The following is a 17,461-nucleotide window of genomic DNA, read 5'->3' on the forward strand; positions in this document are numbered from 1 at the left end:
CGCTGCCACCAGCTTCGATTAAACGGGTCCGAAGCTAACCCAACACAACAGTAACAGTAGCGTATTTCCCTTCAGAGACTTAGGGTACGGTTTAGAACAGGAGAACGAACTAATATATAATAGTATATCCCATTAAAAATAATTAGGCAGTGCTTTATCAAAAATAGTTTATCAAGATGTTACACATGAGACAATTGCAAATATGTACAAGGGTAATTATGAAATAAACAGGGTTTAAATGAGAAAAGTAACACTCACATGTTCAACGCATTGCAGGCAACCAGGCTAGTGGAGTTTTTCCCATACGTCCCAGCTCATTTGGACGTGAGCAGGGCTCTTCCAGGAGAAGACAAGAAATCAAGCAGAGCAGACAGCTGGGGAGCCTGCCACAACCTTAATACCTTAAGGCTGTGACATCACAGAAAGGCTGGCTTATCCAGACCCTCCTCTCTCTACATTCTGCCTAAACTTTAAACTATTTTCTCTGATTTCTATAACTTCACTACAAAACCAGGGATTCAAGCTTCAGGAGGCTAATTTGCATATTCCAGGTGCCTTCTGGGAGAAGCGAAGTCTCCCTAAGCTAGAAGATCGTTGGGTACAGCCGGGACCAGCTGCTTCGAAAGCATCACCAAACCAGGGATTCAAGCTTCAGGAGGCTAATTTGCATATTCCAGGTGCCTTCTGGGAGAAGCGAAGTCTCCCTAAGCTAGAAGATCGTTGGGTACAGCCGGGACCAGCTGCTTCGAAAGCATCACCAAACCAGGGATTCAAGCTTCAGGAGGCTAATTTGCATATTCCAGGTGCCTTCTGGGAGAAGCGAAGTCTCCCTAAGCTAGAAGATCGTTGGGTACAGCCGGGACCAGCTGCTTCGAAAGCATCACCAAACCAGGGATTCAAGCTTCAGGAGGCTAATTTGCATATTCCAGGTGCCTTCTGGGAGAAGCGAAGTCTCCCTAAGCTAGAAGATCGTTGGGTACAGCCGGGACCAGCTGCTTCGAAAGCATCACCAAACCAGGGATTCAAGCTTCAGGAGGCTAATTTGCATATTCCAGGTGCCTTCTGGGAGAAGCGAAGTCTCCCTAAGCTAGAAGATCGTTGGGTACAGCCGGGACCAGCTGCTTCGAAAGCATCACCAAACCAGGGATTCAAGCTTCAGGAGGCTAATTTGCATATTCCAGGTGCCTTCTGGGAGAAGCGAAGTCTCCCTAAGCTAGAAGATCTTTTTTGCCTGTAGGACATTATTGCAAGAGAGCTTGGCTGAGTAGATTACACAAGAAGGAAAACACACAGCAAGTCAGCAGGATCTAGGAGCAACATGGCAGATGTGACAACCTACATGGTGAGCTGCAGCATGTGCTACATGTTCACAGATCGACCAGAAGAAGAATCCAATTTCACCTGTCAGAAGTGTAGACTAGTGGCCCTTTTAGAAGAAAAGGTGCGGGGTCTGGAAGAAAGAATAGCAACTTTGAAACTCATCAAAGAGAATGAAGACTTTCTAGACAGAACAGAAGCATCTCTACTGGTCACAGAAGGTGCAAAAAGTGTCAGAGAACCTCCAAAAGCAGATGAGTGGAAGCATGTGACCAAAAGAAGCAAGAAGACCATGGAGAAATCACCAACCACACAACTGAAGAACCGATATCAAATCTTTGTAGAGGATGAAGATGGCACACCTAAGAATGAAGCAATACCAGCAAGCAAAAAAGAAAAGGGCACACAGCAACAAGTGACAGCAAAAAGTACAGCCAAGAAGCAACGAAGAGTGGTGGTGGTGGGAGACTCACTACTGAGAGGCACCGAAGCAGCCATCTGCAGACCGGACATAACTGCAAGAGAAGTATGCTGCCTTCCAGGTGCGATGATCAAGGATGTGACCGATAGGATACCAAAGCTCTTCAGCTCCAAGGACGTCCACCCATTTCTTCTGATACATGTTGGCACCAATGACACGGCAAGGAAGGACCTACCGACAATCTGCAAGGACTTTGAAGAGTTGGGGAAGAAAGTAAAGGAACTGGATGCACAGGTAGTTTTTTCTTCTATCCTTCCAGTAGACGGGCATGGCACCAGGAGATGGAACAGGATCCTTGATGCAAACAACTGGCTAAGACGATGGTGCAGACAACAAGGATTTGGATTCCTGGACCACGGTGTGAATTACTGGTATGATGGACTCCTCGCCAGAGACGGACTACACCTCAACAAACCTGTTAAACACACATTCGCCAGAAGACTCGCAACACTCATCAGGAGGGCGTTAAACTAGAAGAAGAGGGGACGGGAAGAAAAACATTAGACTCGAACAAAGACGACCCAGGAAAACATACTCAGAAGGGAGGTAAGAACATTTCTAAAACAATCCACAGTGAGGAGATTGGAACAAAACAAAATCCTCTAAACTGCATGCTCGCAAACGCCAGAAGCCTGACAAACAAGATGGAAGAACTAGAAGCAGAAATATCTACAGGTAACTTTGACATAGTGGGAATAACCGAGACATGGTTAGATGAAAGCTATGACTGGGCAGTTAACTTACAGGGTTACAGTCTGTTTAGAAAGGATCGTAAAAATCGGAGAGGAGGAGGGGTTTGTCTCTATGTAAAGTCTTGTCTAAAGTCCACTTTAAGGGAGGATATTAGCGAAGGGAATGAGGATGTCGAGTCCATATGGGTTGAAATTCATGGAGGGAAAAATGGTAACAAAATTCTCATTGGGGTCTGTTACAAACCCCCAAATATAACAGAAAGCATGGAAAGTCTACTTCTAAAGCAGATAGATGAAGCTGCAACCCATAATGAGGTCCTGGTTATGGGGGACTTTAACTACCCGGATATTAACTGGGAAAGTGAAACCTGTGAAACCCATAAAGGCAACAGGTTTCTGCTAATAACCAAGAAAAATTATCTTTCACAATTGGTGCAGAATCCAACCAGAGGAGCAGCACTTTTAGACCTAATACTATCTAATAGACCTGACAGAATAACAAATCTGCAGGTGGTTGGGCATTTAGGAAATAGCGACCACAATATTGTGCAGTTTCACCTGTCTTTCACTAGGGGGACTTGTCAGGGAGTCACAAAAACATTGAACTTTAGGAAGGCAAAGTTTGAACAGCTTAGAGATGCCCTTAATCTGGTAGACTGGGACAATATCCTCAGAAATGAGAATACAGATAATAAATGGGAAATGTTTAAGAACATCCTAAATAGGCAGTGTAAGCGGTTTATACCTTGTGGGAATAAAAGGACTAGAAATAGGAAAAACCCAATGTGGCTAAACAAAGAAGTAAGACAGGCAATTAACAGTAAAAAGAAAGCATTTGCACTACTAAAGCAGGATGGCACCATTGAAGCTCTAAAAAACTATAGGGAGAAAAATACTTTATCTAAAAAACTAATTAAAGCTGCCAAAAAGGAAACAGAGAAGCACATTGCTAAGGAGAGTAAAACTAATCCCAAACTGTTCTTCAACTATATCAATAGTAAAAGAATAAAAACTGAAAATGTAGGCCCCTTAAAAAATAGTGAGGAAAGAATGGTTGTAGATGACGAGGAAAAAGCTAACATATTAAACACCTTCTTCTCCACGGTATTCACGGTGGAAAATGAAATGCTAGGTGAAATCCCAAGAAACAATGAAAACCCTATATTAAGGGTCACCAATCTAACCCAAGAAGAGGTGCGAAACCGGCTAAATAAGATTAAAATAGATAAATCTCCGGGTCCGGATGGCATACACCCACGAGTACTAAGAGAACTAAGTAATGTAATAGATAAACCATTATTTCTTATTTTTAGTGACTCTATAGCGACAGGGTCTGTTCCGCAGGACTGGCGCATAGCAAATGTGGTGCCAATATTCAAAAAGGGCTCTAAAAGTGAACCTGGAAATTATAGGCCAGTAAGTCTAACCTCTATTGTTGGTAAAATATTTGAAGGGTTTCTGAGGGATGTTATTCTGGATTATCTCAATGAGAATAACTGTTTAACTCCATATCAGCATGGGTTTATGAGAAATCGCTCCTGTCAAACCAATCTAATCAGTTTTTATGAAGAGGTAAGCTATAGACTGGACCACGGTGAGTCATTGGACGTGGTATATCTCGATTTTTCCAAAGCGTTTGATACCGTGCCGCACAAGAGGTTGGTACACAAAATGAGAATGCTTGGTCTGGGGGAAAATGTGTGTAAATGGGTTAGTAACTGGCTTAGTGATAGAAAGCAGAGGGTGGTTATAAATGGTATAGTCTCTAACTGGGTCGCTGTGACCAGTGGGGTACCGCAGGGGTCAGTATTGGGACCTGTTCTCTTCAACATATTCATTAATGATCTGGTAGAAGGTTTACACAGTAAAATATCGATATTTGCAGATGATACAAAACTATGTAAAGCAGTTAATACAAGAGAAGATAGTATTCTGCTACAGATGGATCTGGATAAGTTGGAAACTTGGGCTGAAAGGTGGCAGATGAGGTTTAACAATGATAAATGTAAGGTTATACACATGGGAAGAGGGAATCAATATCACCATTACACACTGAACGGGAAACCACTGGGTAAATCTGACAGGGAGAAGGACTTGGGGATCCTAGTTAATGATAAACTTACCTGGAGCAGCCAGTGCCAGGCAGCAGCTGCCAAGGCAAACAGGATCATGGGGTGCATTAAAAGAGGTCTGGATACACATGATGAGAGCATTATACTGCCTCTGTACAAATCCCTAGTTAGACCGCACATGGAGTACTGCGTCCAGTTTTGGGCACCGGTGCTCAGGAAGGATATAATGGAACTAGAGAGAGTACAAAGGAGGGCAACAAAATTAATAAAGGGGATGGGAGAACTACAATACCCAGATAGATTAGCGAAATTAGGATTATTTAGTCTAGAAAAAAGACGACTGAGGGGCGATCTAATAACCATGTATAAGTATATAAGGGGACAATACAAATATCTCGCTGAGGATCTGTTTATACCAAGGAAGGTGACGGGCACAAGGGGGCATTCTTTGCGTCTGGAGGAGAGAAGGTTTTTCCACCAACATAGAAGAGGATTCTTTACTGTTAGGGCAGTGAGAATCTGGAATTGCTTGCCTGAGGAGGTGGTGATGGCGAACTCAGTCGAGGGGTTCAAGAGAGGCCTGGATGTCTTCCTGGAGCAGAACAATATTGTATCATACAATTATTAGGTTCTGTAGAAGGACGTAGATCTGGGTATTTATTATGATGGAATATAGGCTGAACTGGATGGACAAATGTCTTTTTTCGGCCTTACTAACTATGTTACTATGTTACTATGTTAAAACATGTCAGAGTCCTAACATACTCATAATTCATCTCGGATTAACGTGAGCATTCTAATGAGATCAAATATGTCCTATCTGGGATACATATTTACAGAGAAAACCCTACTTCTTTACCAGACGGAGTTAGAAGCCCGAGATTCATGGGATGTGTAGATACACCGAGTGAGACTACGAATATATATTTTCATGTTCCTAGCTTAAATCGTTTGCCTAATATCTAACAAAAACTAAACAAAGAATCTTTCATGGATTCTTGAAGTTTCTACTTCCCTTATAGCTGAACAAGAGCTTACACAGGAAATGCTAGTCGTAAATTCCATTCGGCAATAAATCCTCTCTTCCCCCATACTCTCAGAGAAGGAAAGCCAGGAATTTGCAGCTCAAACTGTGCTCCAAGAAGGGAGGCTTAGCCCACGCAGGCTAGCAAGAGAACTACTTATGATATTTCATACCATATCGTGACAGGATCTTATTATGTATCTCTGTATATAGGGATCTCCCCCTAGTGGTGACTGCAGACAGGATCTTATCATGTATCTCTGTATACAGGGAGCTCCCCCTAGTGGTGACTGCAGGCAGGGTCTTATCATGTATCTCTGTATACAGGGAGCTCCCCCTAGTGGTGACTTCAGACAGGATCTTATCATGTATCTCTGTATACAGGGAGCTCCCCCTAGTGGTGACTTCAGACAGGATCTTATCATGTATCTCTGTATACTGGGAGCTCCCCCTAGTGGTGACTGCAGACAGGATCTTATCGTGTATCTCTGTATACAGGGAGCTCCCCCTAGTGGTGGCTGCAGACAGGATCTTATCATGTATCTCTGTATACAGGGAGCTCCCTCTAGTGGTGGCTGCAGACAGGATCTTATCATGTATCTTTGTATACAGGGAGCTCCCCCTAGTGGTGGCTGCAGACAGAATCTTATCATGTATCTCTGTATACAGGGAGCTCCCCCTAGTGGTGGCTGCAGACAGGATCTTACCATGTATCTCTGTATACAGGGAGCTCCCCCTAGTGGTGGCTGCAGACAGGATCTTACCATGTATCTCTGTATACAGGTGGTGGCTGCAGACAGGATCTTATCATGTATCTCTGTATACAGGGAGCTCCCCCTAGTGGTGGCTGCAGACAGGATCTTATCATGTATCTCTGTATACAGGGAGCTCCCCCTAGTGGTGGCTGCAGACAGGATCTTATCATGTATCTCTGTATACAGGGAGCTCCCCCTAGTGGTGGCTGCAGACAGGATCTTATTATGTATCTCTGTATACAGGGAGCTCCCCCTAGTGGTGACTGCAGACAGGATCTTATCATGTATCGCTGTATACAGGGAGCTCCCCCTAGTGGTGACTGCAGACAGGATCTTATCATATATCTCTGTATACAGGGAGCTCCCCCTAGTGGTGACTGCAGACAGGATCTTATGTATCTCTGTATACAGGGAGCTCCCCCTAGTGGTGGCTGCAGACAGGATCTTATCATGTATCTCTGTATACAGGGAGCTCCCCCTAGTGGTGGCTGCAGACAGGATCTTATCATGTATCTCTGTATACAGGGAGCTTCCCCTAGTGGTGGCTGCAGACAGGATCTTATCATGTATCTCTGTATACAGGGAGCTCCCCCTAGTGGTGGCTGCAGACAGGATCTTATCATATATCTCTATATACAGGGAGCTCCCCCTAGTGGTGGCTGCAGACATGATCTTATCATGTATCTCTGTATACAGGGAGCTCCCCCTAGTGGTGGCTGCAGACAGGATCTTACCATGTATCTCTGTATACAGGGAGCTCCCCCTAGTGGTGGCTGCAGACAGGATCTTATCATGTATCTCTGTATACAGGGAGTTCCCCCTAGTGGTGGCTGCAGACAGGATCTTATCATGTATCTCTGTATACAGGGAGCTCCCCCTAGTGGTGGCTGCAGACAGGATCTTACCATGTATCTCTGTATACAGGTGGTGGCTGCAGACAGGATCTTATCATGTATCTCTGTATACAGGGAGCTCCCCCTAGTGGTGGCTGCAGACAGGATCTTATCATGTATCTCTGTATACAGGGAGCTCCCCCTAGTGGTGGCTGCAGACAGGATCTTATTATGTATCTCTGTATACAGGGAGCTCCCCCTAGTGGTGGCTGCAGACAGGATCTTATCATGTATCTCTGTATACAGGGAGCTCCCCCTAGTGGTGGCTGCAGACATGATCTTATCATGTATCTGTGTATACAGGGAGCTCCCCCTAGTGGTGACTGCAGACAGGATCTTATCATGTATCTCTGTATACAGGGAGCTCCCCCTAGTGGTGAGTGCAGACAGGATCTTATCATGTATCTCTGTATACAGGGAGCTCCCCCTAGTGGTGACTGCAGACAGGATCTTATGTATCTCTGTATACAGGGAGCTCCCCCTAGTGGTGGCTGCAGACAGGATCTTATCATGTATCTCTGTATACAGGGAGCTCCCCCTAGTGGTGGCTGCAGACAGAATCTTATCATATATCTCTATATACAGGGAGCTCCCCCTAGTGGTGGCTGCAGACAGGATCTCATCATGTATCTTTGTATACAGGGAGCTCCCCCTAGTGGTGGCTGCAGACAGGATCTTATCATGTATCTCTGTATACAGGGAGCTCCCCTAGTGGTGACTGCAGACAGGATCTTATCATATATCTCTGTATACAGGGAGCTCCTCCTAGTGGTGGCTGCAGACAGGATCTTATCATGTATCTCTGTATACAGGGAGCTCCCCCTAGTGGTGACTGCAGACAGGATCTTATCATGTATCTCTGTATACAGGGAGCTCCCCCTAGTGGTGGCTGCAGACAGGATCTTATCATGTATCTCTATATACAGGGAGCTCCCCCTAGTGGTGACTGCAGACAGGATCTTATCATGTTTCTCTGTATACAGGGAGCTCCCCCTAGTGGTGACTGCAGACAGGATCTTATCATGTATCTCTGTATACAGGGAGCTCCCCCTAGTGGTGACTGCAGACAGGGTCTTATCATGTATCTCTGTATACAGGGAGCTCCCCCTCGTGGTGACTGCAGACAGGATCTTATCATGTATCTCTGTATACAGGGAGCTCCCCCTAGTGGTGACTGCAGACAGGATCTTATCATGTATCTCTGTATACAGGGAGCTCCCCCTAGTGGTGACTGCAGACAGGGTCTTATCATGTATCTCTGTATACAGGGAGCTCCCCCTAGTGGTGACTGCAGACAGGGTCTTATCATGTATCTCTGTATACAGGGAGCTCCCCCTAGTGGTGGCTGCAGACAGGATCTTATCATGTATCTCTGTATACAGGGAGCTCCCCCTAGTGGTGACTGCAGACAGGGTCTTATCATGTATCTCTGTATACAGGGAGCTCCCCCTAGTGGTGACTGCAGACAGGATCTTATCATGTATCTCTGTATACAGGGAGCTCCCCCTAGTGGTGGCTGCAGACAGGATCTTATCATGTATCTCTGTATACAGGGAGCTCCCCCTAGTGGTGACTGCAGACAGGGTCTTATCATGTATCTCTGAATACAGGGTGCTCCCCCTAGTGGTGACTGCAGACAGGATCTTATCAAGTATCTCTGTATACAGGGAGCTCCCCCTAGTGGTGGCTGCAGACAGGATCTTATCATGTATCTCTGTATACAGGGAGCTCCCCCTAGTGGTGAGTGCAGACAGGATCTTATCATGTATACAGGGAGCTCCCCCTAGTGGTGACTGCAGACAGGATCTTATCATGTATCTCTGTATACGGGGAGCTCCCCCTAGTGATGACTGCAGACAGGATCTTATCATGTATCTCTGTATACAGGGAGCTCCCCCTAGTGGTGACTGCAGACAGGGTCTTATCATGTATCTCTGTATACAGTGAGCTCCCCCTAGTGGTGGCTGCAGACAGGATCTTATCATGTATCTCTGTATACAGGGAGCTCCCCCTAGTGGTGGCTGCAGACAGGATCTTATCATGTATCTCTGTATACAGGGAGCTCCCCCTAGTGGTGACTGCAGACAGGATCTTACCATGTATCTCTGTATTCAGGGAGCTCCCCCTAGTGGTGGCTGCAGACAGGATCTTATCATGTATCTCTGTATACAGGGAGCTGCCCCTAGTGGTGGCTGCAGACAGGATCTTATCATGTATCTCTGTATACAGGGAGCTCCCCCTAGTGGTGACTGCAGACAGGATCTTACCATGTATCTCTGTATTCAGGGAGCTCCCCCTAGTGGTGGCTGCAGACAGGATCTTATCATGTATCTCTGTATACAGGGAGCTCCCCCTAGTGGTGGCTGCAGACAGGATCTTATCATGTATCTCTGTATATAGGGAGCTCCCCCTAGTGGTGACTGCAGACAGGATCTTATCATGTATCTCTGTATACAGGGAGCTCCCCCTAGTGGTGACTGCAGACAGGATCTTATCATGTATCTCTGTATACAGGGAGCTCCCCCTAGTGGTGACTGCAGACAGGATCTTACCATGTATCTCTGTATACAGGGAGCTCCCCCTAGTGGTGGCTGCAGACAGGATCTTATCATGTATCTCTGTATACAGGGAGCTCCCCCTAGTGGTGACTGCAGACAGGATCTTATCATGTATCTCTGTATACAGGGAGCTCCCCCTAGTGGTGGCTGCAGACAGGATCTTATCATGTATCTCTGTATATAGGGAGCTCCCCCTAGTGGTGACTGCAGACAGGATCTTTTCATGTATCTCTGTATACAGGGAGCTCCCCCTAGTGGTGGCTGCAGACAGGATCTTATCATGTATCTCTGTATACAGGGAGCTCCCCCTAGTGGTGACTGCAGACAGGATCTTATCATGTATCTCTGTATATAGGGAGCTCCCCCTAGTGGTAGCTGCAGACAGGATCTTATCATGTATCTCTGTATACAGGGAGCTCCCCCTAGTGGTGACTGCAGACAGGATCTTATCATGTATCTCTGTATACAGGGAGCTCCCCCTAGTGGTGGCTGCAGACAGAATCTTATCATGTATCTCTGTATACAGGGAGCTCCCCCTAGTAGTGGCCGCAGACAGGATCTTATCATGTATCTCTGTGTACAGGGAGCTCCCCCTAGTGGTGGCTGCAGACAGGATCTTATCATGTATCTCTGTATACAGGGAGCTCCCCCTAGTGGTGGCTGCAGACAGGATCTTATCATGTATCTCTGTATACAGGGAGCTCCCCCTAGTGGTGACTGCAGACAGAATCTTATCATGTATCTCTGTGTACAGGGAGCTCCCCCTAGTGGTGACTGCAGACAGGATCTTATCATGTATCTCTGTATACAGGGAGCTCCCCCTAGTGGTGGCTGCAGACAGGATCTTATCATGTATCTCTGTATACAGGGAGCTCCCCCTAGTGGTGGCTGCAGACAGGGTCTTATCATGTATCTCTGTATACAGGGAGCTCACCCCAAGTGGTGACTGCAGACAGGATCTTATCATGTATCTCTGTATACAGGGAGCTCCCCCTAGTGGTGGCTGCAGACAGGATCTTATCATGTATCTCTGTATACAGGGAGCTCCCTCTAGTGGTGACTGCAGACAGGATCTTATCATGTATCTCTGTATACAGGGAGCTCCCCCTAGTGGTGACTGCAGACAGGATCTTATGTATCTCTGTATACAGGGAGCACCCCCTAGTGATGACTGCAGACAGGATCTTATCATGTATCTCTGTATACAGGGAGCTCCCTCTAGTGGTGACTGCAGACAGGATCTTATCATGTATCTCTGTATACAGGGAGCTCCCCCTAGTGGTGACTGCAGACAGGATCTTATCATATATCTCTGTATACAGGGAGCTCCCCCTAGTGGTGGCTGCAGACAGGATCTTATCATGTATCTCTGTATACAGGGAGCTCCCCCTAGTGGTGGCTGCAGACAGGATCTTACCATGTATCTCTGTATACAGGGAGCTCACCCCAAGTGGTGACTGCAGACAGGATCTTATCATGTATCTCTGTATACAGGGAGCTCCCCCTAGTGGTGGCTGCAGACAGGATCTTATCATGTATCTCTGTATACAGGGAGCTCCCTCTAGTGGTGACTGCAGACAGGATCTTATCATGTATCTCTGTATACAGGGAGCTCCCCCTAGTGGTGGCTGCAGACAGGATCTTATCATGTATCTCTGTATACAGGGAGCTCCCCCTAGTGGTGACTGCAGACAGGATCTTATCATGTATCTCTGTATACAGGGAGCTCCCCCTAGTGGTGACTGCAGACAGGATCTTATCATGTATCTCTGTGTACAGGGAGCTCCCCCTAGTGGTGGCTGCAGACAGGATCTTATCATGTATCTCTGTATACAGGGAGCTCCCTCTAGTGGTGGCTGCAGACAGGATCTTATCATGTATCTCTGTATACAGGGAGCTCCCCCTAGTGGTGGCTGCAGACAGGATCTTATCATATATCTCTGTATACAGGGAGCTCCCCCTAGTGGTGGCTGCAGACAGGATCTTATCATGTATCTCTGTATACAGGGAGCTCCCCCTAGTGGTGGCTGCAGACAGGATCTTATCATGTATCTCTATATACAGGGAGCTCTCCCTAGTGGTGGCTGTAGACAGGATCTTATCATGTTTCTCTGTATACAGGGAGCTCCCCCTAGTGGTGACTGCAGACAGGATCTTATCGTGTATCTCTGTATACAGGGAGCTCCCCCTAGTGGTGGCTGCAGACAGGATCTTATCATGTATCTCTGTATACAGGGAGCTCCCCCTAGTGGTGACTGCAGACAGGATCTTATCATATATCTCTGTATACAGGGAGCTCCCCCTAGTGGTGGCTGCAGACAGGATCTTATCATGTATCTCTGTATACAGGGAGCTTCCCCTAGTGGTGACTGCAGACAGGATCTTATAATATATCTCTGTATACAGGGAGCTCCCCCTAGTGGTGACTGCAGACAGGATCTTATCATGTATCTCTGTATACAGGGAGCTCCCCCTAGTGGTGACTGCAGACAGGATCTTATCATGTATCTCTGTATACAGGGAGCTCCCCCTAGTGGTGACTGCAGACAGGATCTTATGTATCTCTGTATACAGGGAGCACCCCCTAGTGATGACTGCAGACAGGATCTTATCATATATCTCTGTATACAGGGAGCTCCCCCTAGTGGTGACTGCAGACAGGATCTTATCATGTATCTCTGTATACAGGAAGCTCCCCCTAGTGGTGGCTGCAGACAGGATCTTACCATGTATCTCTGTATACAGGGAGCTCCCCCTAGTGGTGACTGCAGACAGGATCTTATCATATATCTCTGTATACAGGGAGCTCCCCCTAGTGGTGACTGCAGACAGGATCTTATCATGTATCTCTGTATACAGAGAGCTCCCCCTAGTGGTGGCTGCAGACAGGATCTTACCATGTATCTCTGTATACAGGGAGCTCCCCCTAGTGGTGACTGCAGACAGGATCTTATCATGTATCTATGTATACAGGGAGCTCCCCCTAGTGGTGACTGCAGACAGGATCTTATCATGTATATCTGTATACAGGGAGCTCCCCCTAGTGGTGGCTGCAGACAGGATCTTATCATGTATCTCTGTATACAGGGAGCTCCCCCTAGTGGTGGCTGCAGACAGGATCTTATCATGTATCTCTGTATACAGGGAGCTCCCCTAGTGGTGGCTGCAGACAGGTTCTTATCACGTATCTCTGTATACAGGGAGCTCCCCCTAGTGGTGGCTGCAGACAGGATCTTATCATGTATCTCTGTATACAGGGAGCTCCCCCTAGTGGTGGCTGCAGACAGAATCTTATCATGTATCTCTGTATACAGGGAGCTCCCCCTAGTGGTGACTGCAGACAGGATCTTATCATGTATCTATGTATACAGGGAGCTCCCCCTAGTGGTGACTGCAGACAGGATCTTATCATGTATCTATGTATACAGGGAGCTCCCCCTAGTGGTGACTGCAGACAGGATCTTATCATGTATATCTGTATACAGGGAGCTCCCCCTAGTGGTGGCTGCAGACAGGATCTTATCATGTATCTCTGTATACAGGGAGCTCCCCCTAGTGGTGGCTGCAGACAGAATCTTATCATGTATCTCTGTATACAGGGAGCTCCCCCTAGTGGTGATTGCTGACAGGATCTTATCACGTATCTCTGTATACAGGGAGCTGCCCCTAGTGGTGACTGCAGACAGGATCTTGTGTATCTCTGTATACAGGGAGCTCCCCCTAGTGGTGACTGCAGACAGGATCTTATCATGTATCTCTGTATACAGGGAGCTCCCCCTAGTGGTGACTGCAGACAGGATCTTATCATGTATCTCTGTACACAGGGAGCTCCCACTAGTGGTGACTGCAGACAGGTTCTTATCATGTATCTCTGTATACAGGGAGCTCCCCCTAGTGGTGGCTGCAGACAGGATCTTATCATATATCTCTATATACAGGGAGCTCCCCCTAGTGGTGACTGCAGACAGGATCTTATCATGTATCTCTGTATACAGGGAGCTCCCCCTAGTGGTGACTGCAGACAGGATCTTATCATGTATCTCTGTATACAGGGAGCTCCCCCTAGTGGTGACTGCAGACAGGATCTTATCATGTATCTCTGTACACAGGGAGCTCCCCCTAGTGGTGACTTTAGACAGGTTCTTATCATGTATCTCTGTATACAGGGAGCTCCCCCTAGTGGTGACTGCAGACAGGATCTTATCATGTATCTCTGTACACAGGGAGCTCCCACTAGTGGTGACTGCAGACAGGTTCTTATCATGTATCTCTGTATACAGGGAGCTCCCCCTAGTGGTGACTGCAGACAGGATCTTATCATGTATCTCTGTATACAGGGAGCTCCCCCTAGTGGTGACTGCAGACAGGATCTTACCATGTATCTCTGTATACAGGGAGCTCCCCCTAGTGGTGGCTGCAGACAGGATCTTATCATGTATCTCTATATACAGGGAGCTCCCCCTAGTGGTGGCTGCAGACAGGATCTTATCATGTATCTCTGTATACAGGGAGCTCCCACTAGTGGTGACTGCAGACAGGATCTTATCTTATGTATCTCTGTATACAGGGAGCTCCCCCTAGTGGTGACTGCAGACAGGATCTTATCATGTATCTCTGTGTACAGGGAGCTCCCCCTAGTGGTGGCTGCAGACAGGATCTTATCATGTATCTCTGTATACAGGGAGCTCCCCCTAGTGGTGGCTGCAGACAGGATCTTATCACGTATCTCTGTATACAGGGAGCTGCCCCTAGTGGTGGCTGCAGACAGGATCTTATCACGTATCTCTGTATACAGGGAGCTCCCCCTAGTGGTGGCTGCAGACAGGATCTTATCATGTATCTCTGTATACAGGGAGCTCCCCCTAGTGGTGACTGCAGACAGGATCTTATCATGTATCTCTGTATACAGGGAGCTCCCCCTAGTGGTGACTGCAGACAGGATCTTATCATGTATCTCTGTATACAGGGAGCTCCCCCTAGTGGTGGCTGCAGACAGGATCTTATCTTGTATCTCTGTATACAGGGAGCTCCCCCTAGTGGTGACTGCAGACAGGATCTTATCATGTATCTCTGTATACAGGGAGCTCCCCCTAGTGGTGGCTGCAGACAGGATCTTATCATGTATCTCTGTATACAGGGAGCTCCCCCTAGTGGTGACTGCAGACAGGATCTTATCATGTATCTCTGTATACAGGGAGCTCTCCCTAGTGGTGGCTGCAGACAGGATCTTATCTTATGTATCTCTGTATACAGGGAGCTCCCCCTAGTGGTGGCTGCAGACAGGATCTTATCATGTATCTCTGTATACAGGGAACTCCCCCTAGTGGTGGCTGCAGACAGGGTCTTATCATGTATCTCTGTATACAGGGAGCTCCCCCTAGTGGTGGCTGCAGACAGGATCTTATCATGTATCTCTGTATACAGGGAGCTCCCCCTAGTGGTGACTGCAGACAGGATCTTATCATGTATCTCTGTATACAGGGAGCTTCCACTAGTGGTGGCTGCAGACAGAATCTTATCATGTATCTCTGTATACGGGGAGCTCCCCCTAGTGGTGACTGCAGACAGGATCTTATCATGTATCTCTGTATACGGGGAGCTCCCCCTAGTGGTGACTGCAGACAGGATCTTATCATGTATCTCTGTATACGGGGAGCTCCCCCTAGTGGTGACTGCAGACAGGATCTTATCATGTATCTCTGTATACGGGGAGCTCCCCCTAGTGGTGGCTGCAGACAGGTTCTTATCATGTATCTCTGTATACATGGAGCTCCCCCTAGTGGTGGCTGCAGACAGGATCTTATCATGTATCTCTGTATACAGGGAGCTCCCCCTAGTGGTGACTGCAGACAGGATCTTATCATGTATCTCTGTATACAGGGAGCTGCCCCCTAGTGGTGGCTGCAGACAGGATCTTATCATGTATCTCTATATACAGGGAGCTCCCCCTAGTGGTGACTGCAGACAGGATCTTATCATGTTTCTCTGTATACAGGGAGCTCCCCCTAGTGGTGACTGCAGACAGGATCTTATAATATATCTCTGTATACAGGGAGCTCCCCCTAGTGGTGACTGCAGACAGGATCTTATCATGTATCTCTGTATACAGGGAGCTCCCCCTAGTGGTGACTGCAGACAGGATCTTATCATGTATCTCTGTATACAGGGAGCTCCCCCTAGTGGTGACTGCAGACAGGATCTTATGTATCTCTGTATACAGGGAGCACCCCCTAGTGATGACTGCAGACAGGATCTTATCATATATCTCTGTATACAGGGAGCTCCCCCTAGTGGTGACTGCAGACAGGATCTTATCATGTATCTCTGTATACAGGAAGCTCCCCCTAGTGGTGGCTGCAGACAGGATCTTACCATGTATCTCTGTATACAGGGAGCTCCCCCTAGTGGTGACTGCAGACAGGATCTTATCATATATCTCTGTATACAGGGAGCTCCCCCTAGTGGTGACTGCAGACAGGATCTTATCATGTATCTCTGTATACAGAGAGCTCCCCCTAGTGGTGGCTGCAGACAGGATCTTACCATGTATCTCTGTATACAGGGAGCTCCCCCTAGTGGTGACTGCAGACAGGATCTTATCATGTATCTATGTATACAGGGAGCTCCCCCTAGTGGTGACTGCAGACAGGATCTTATCATGTATATCTGTATACAGGGAGCTCCCCCTAGTGGTGGCTGCAGACAGGATCTTATCATGTATCTCTGTATACAGGGAGCTCCCCCTAGTGGTGGCTGCAGACAGAATCTTATCATGTATCTCTGTATACAGGGAGCTCCCCCTAGTGGTGACTGCAGACAGGATCTTATCATGTATCTATGTATACAGGGAGCTCCCCCTAGTGGTGACTGCAGACAGGATCTTATCATGTATCTATGTATACAGGGAGCTCCCCCTAGTGGTGACTGCAGACAGGATCTTATCATGTATATCTGTATACAGGGAGCTCCCCCTAGTGGTGGCTGCAGACAGGATCTTATCATGTATCTCTGTATACAGGGAGCTCCCCCTAGTGGTGGCTGCAGACAGAATCTTATCATGTATCTCTGTATACAGGGAGCTCCCCCTAGTGGTGATTGCTGACAGGATCTTATCACGTATCTCTGTATACAGGGAGCTGCCCCTAGTGGTGACTGCAGACAGGATCTTGTGTATCTCTGTATACAGGGAGCTCCCCCTAGTGGTGACTGCAGACAGGATCTTATCATGTATCTCTGTATACAGGGAGCTCCCCCTAGTGGTGACTGCAGACAGGATCTTATCATGTATCTCTGTACACAGGGAGCTCCCACTAGTGGTGACTGCAGACAGGTTCTTATCATGTATCTCTGTATACAGGGAGCTCCCCCTAGTGGTGGCTGCAGACAGGATCTTATCATATATCTCTATATACAGGGAGCTCCCCCTAGTGGTGACTGCAGACAGGATCTTATCATGTATCTCTGTATACAGGGAGCTCCCCCTAGTGGTGACTGCAGACAGGATCTTATCATGTATCTCTGTACACAGGGAGCTCCCCCTAGTGGTGACTTTAGACAGGTTCTTATCATGTATCTCTGTATACAGGGAGCTCCCCCTAGTGGTGACTGCAGACAGGATCTTATCATGTATCTCTGTACACAGGGAGCTCCCACTAGTGGTGACTGCAGA

Source organism: Ranitomeya imitator, chromosome 9 (assembly GCF_032444005.1).
Source record: "Ranitomeya imitator isolate aRanImi1 chromosome 9, aRanImi1.pri, whole genome shotgun sequence".
NCBI classification, from domain to species: Eukaryota; Metazoa; Chordata; class Amphibia; order Anura; family Dendrobatidae; genus Ranitomeya; species Ranitomeya imitator.